Below are 4,576 nucleotides of genomic sequence, written 5' to 3'. Positions count from 1 at the left end.
TACGGAGCTTATGACGGTCCGTCGAGTCTGTGACGGTCCATAGGGGGCATCGTAGTGAGGAGAAAAGCTGCTGAAGGAAGATTGGGAAGTCTGACCTAGTATGGGATTACGGAAGTCCATGACGGACCGTCATAGCCACGACGGTCCGTCCTGCTGGTTCGTCGTAATGATCAGAGAGTAGTCCCAGTACCCAAATTCCAAGAAGTTAAAGTATTATGGAACGGAGACCCTCGACGGACCGTCATGCTTGGAACGGTCCGTCATACCTGTTCGTTGAGGGTAATGAAGAAAGCATCAGAAGATTTTGTGAAGTATGGGACGAAGGATTCCATGACGGCCCGTCGTGACCACTACGGTCCGTCACGAGGTCTGTCGACTCAGACGCGTTTGGACAAATTTTCAGTAATTAGATTCCTTCTTTTATTAGGTTTTTGTGTTTATTATAAATAGTTCGAAAAACCTCATTTTTGGGGGTTACACTGTTAGACTGTTAAACTTTTCGAGTTAGACTGTTCGAGTTAGACTTTTCGATAATTTTTAGTTCTCTTGTTCAAGTATTGAAGACTTAATTTCAATGATTGATACACTTCTTTTTGAATTTATTGTTGGTGTTTTTGTTGATTAATCAAGTGAATTTCTGGATTTTATTCTTTCTCATTAAAGTAAGTGCATGAATTCTTATATTAGATATATGAATAGTGTGATTTGACCATGGGTAACTAAACCCCATAACTAGGGTTGTGGGAACCATGGGTGAATAATTAGATAAAATCTAACTAAAATAGCAATTCTAGAATAGTGTCTTGCATGTATTGATAATTCGTTCGTTTAGAAGTCTTTTTAACGGATGGCCAACGTTAGAATTCGCCTTAATGCTACTTGCCGGACCAAGGAGGTAGACAATAGGAAAAGAATTATCAACATAGATTTAGTGTACACTATCTAATAGGCTAGTGTCGCTTGGTACGAGGTAATAACTTAGTCAAATATCGAATACAATGCTTAATATGAGGTTAAGGTAAGGGTTAGTATAGCAACACACGTAGCCGGACGAAGGTGCGGAGTGAAATTTTCTAGATGCCGGACCAAGGATTTATAGATACATAACTTATCACTTTACATGCAAGATACTAGGAAAGAATTGTTATAGTTGAAATGTTGAATAAAGATAGAGCAACTTCATTTACCAGACACATATGTTACTGTAAAACTTGAAATGTTGAGACAAATGAGGTTGTGAATGTTCCCATCAGACTTCTGAAAAGGCTTCTATACAACGTCAACTCTCATGTTCTCAGGCTTGAAGAAATCCAAAACATACTTTATGAACTCCGCATCCCAAGCATCATATGCGTAGTCCCCATAAATAACATGCTCGGGAGGATAAACAATTTAACCCTCTGCACCAAAGAAACTATATTAGTAGATACAAGAAATATGATTAGAGATACAAGACTTCCTTGGTTGCACATCACACCTATTATTGTAAAAGAAAAGGATGAAAGGGATTCTGAACCACATTCTTCATACAAATACAAAAAGCTTGTTGCACACCACCAACTACTCGCACCACGACCCCAGTACAACATGAGTATGCATATAATACTTGTATGCCTCTTTTGGTCAAGGTAAAATTTCACAAGAAAGAGCTAAATCTAGTTTTAATGTCTCTCAATTCTGGACCCTATGGGCTATGCTTTTTTTTTTTGGGGTGGTGGTGAAATTTTTAGATGAAGAGGCTTCTCCTTGTCATAAATGACATATTCAAAGGCCTTCAAGTTTTTATCTACTAGATCTTGCTTAAACGGTTGCTCCACACTTCCAAACTGCTCACTTCTTGTTGTCCTAAAATTTTTCAAAAACTAAGATATTCTAGGCAACATTTCTTTTGTGCTATTAAATGATCCTTTGCCTTGGTTAGAACACTATATGGATGTGCCTGATACATATTGTGAAAACAATAATTTGTTCAAAGAAAGGAATAGTTTCAGCAACTTGCAAAAGGTTGGATAAATCGAATGTCTATCTCAATGTTGTTGTAAGCAGAAAGAGATAAAAAATACACAAGAAAATATAGATAATCAGCAACTTCTGCAGCATATACATCTTGAGGTATTGATAGACAAAGCCAATGATCTCAAATATCTATAAAAATAAACAATTATATATTAAAGCCACCAATCAAGTCAAGTATAGAATATTAAGTGGGTTCAATTCTCACTGTCCTCTTGTATAGCACCCAAAGTGGCTTCTATCAACCCCACAGGATGCCTTTCTCTATCCTCTTATGTAATCAAAAAATTAATCACTATATTGAGCGTGAATGTTTTCGATAAAGGTAACAATCTATATGAGAGTGAATCAGTGTTGTGGAAGGCCCTTGCCTTGCGACTTTAGCGAGAGGCAAGAAAGCCTTCATACGTATTACTATCTAGGCGAAGCCTTCACGCGTATTACTAGCGAGGCGTAGAGATCTCGCAAATGCAAGAAATAGCAAGTGGTGATGCGGCGGGGCATTGCTTTTTGTTTTTTAAAAAAGTAGACATGATTTAAACATTTAAAAAGCAATATTAGGGTTTAGTTGCTCAAAGCCACAAGCCACGACTCTCTTCTCCAAAGTTCAGACTTTAGCAACGCAACTTCTCTTCAGGCTACAGGTACATCTTCTCTCTTCTTCTTTCTCGTCTGCTTCTCTCGCCATAGTCAGCACTTTCCTTTTCCTCCTCTGCTTCTCCCGCAACAGTTAGCACTTTCTTCTTCCTCCTCTACTTCTTTTCTTCTTTCCGGCTCTTAACCAGTATGTAGGTCACAGCTTCTCAATAGTCACTCCTTTGTTTTTATATTCTGTTTTTCTATCTTCTTCAATTTGCCTACTTTAAATTTAAAAATAAAACTTCTCCTATAATTTGTTTTTGCCCAATTCAATTTTCTTTTATAACTAATTAATGTAGTAAATATTTGTCCATAAACAACAATTTCAAAGGCGTTTGATGGCAGCAGACAGAAAGACCATGGATGCATTTAGAGCCTGATTAGATGGGCTTAAAAAAGTAATTTTTAGATTTTTCCTTTTTAAAAAGTACTTTTGGAAGTGTTGAAACTTATTTTTAAAATATGTAGTTATGTGTTTGGGTAAAAATGTTTCAGTTGAAAGAAATTGAAGATTTTTATACTTAAAACTATTAACATGATAAGAAATTGATTAATTTAAGATTTTTATACTTAAAAAATTCAAACAAAATTAATTTATATTTTACATTCATATGTAATAATATATCCTATCATTCACGTATTTCTTTATCATCACAAATTTTATAATTATAATTTATAATAATAATAATAATAATAATAATAATAAATCATAATGATACTAAAATAGTAATAATAAATAATAATAATAATAATTATAATAATAATATGAAAATAATAATAATATGAAAATAATAATAATAATAATAATAATAATATAATAACAATTATTTTTATTAGTATAATTATAATAATATAATAACAATGATTATTATAATAATTATTATAATAATAATGATAATATATACTAAAAATAAATAAAATATTAATAGTAATAATAATAATAAATAATAATAATAAATCTAAAATATGAAAATAATAATAATAATAATAATAATTATACTATAATAATATATAATTATATATAATAATAATAAAGAATAATTAAATAATAATAATAATAAATAAAATAATAATAATATTATATAATAATAATAATTTATAATAACAACAATAAAGAATAATTAAATAAATAATAATAATAAAAAAGAAAATAATAATAATAATAATAATATATAATAATAATACTATATAATAACAATAAAGAATAACAAAATAAATAATAATAATAATAAAATATTATTAATAATAATAATTAAAATAATAATAATAATAATAATGATATTAATAATAATAAAAGAATTAATGGTAAAAAATTAATATACATGGTCAACATAAAATGCCTTTTAAGTTGAAAAAAAGGTACCGCTCACTTAGCTTTTAACTTAAAATAAGTTATTTTTGAGTTAAAATAAGTTATTTTGATATTTGCGAAAACTCTAATAAGTCAAAAACTAACTTTTAGGTCAATTCGACAAGCTTTTAAGCCCATCCATACAGACTCTTAGTCTTTTCATGTCACTCTCTCTCCCCATTAATTAGTATGTATAATATTTGGATTTTGTTAGCTCCCTAATTCCAGCACAAAAGGGTTTAAGGGGGTGTCTTTTTGGTTGCTTTGTAGGCTTTTGCTCAGTTAGCTTCATGTTTTGTATTATGTTGAAGCAATTTTTAGCTGTAACTGATGCATCTCCTTGATGACTTCTAATACAATTTAATTACTTTACCAAAAATAAGAAGTAAAACATGACTGTTCTTGGGTTCCCACTCGGTGTTTAATACTCGCATTGGAGCCCGACTAATCCCAATTTGCGCATTGCAGGGCCCATTTCTTGGGGCAGCGCTCCCAACATGATCTTTTTCGTACCCAGGGATCGAATCCAAGACCTTTTGTTAAGGGTGGAGGGATCCCAACTCACCACAACTT

The sequence above is a fragment of the Solanum pennellii genome, chromosome 2 (assembly GCF_001406875.1).
Source record: "Solanum pennellii chromosome 2, SPENNV200".
In the NCBI taxonomy this organism is placed as follows: Eukaryota; Viridiplantae; Streptophyta; class Magnoliopsida; order Solanales; family Solanaceae; genus Solanum; species Solanum pennellii.
Note: the sequence above shows the minus strand (reverse complement) of the source record.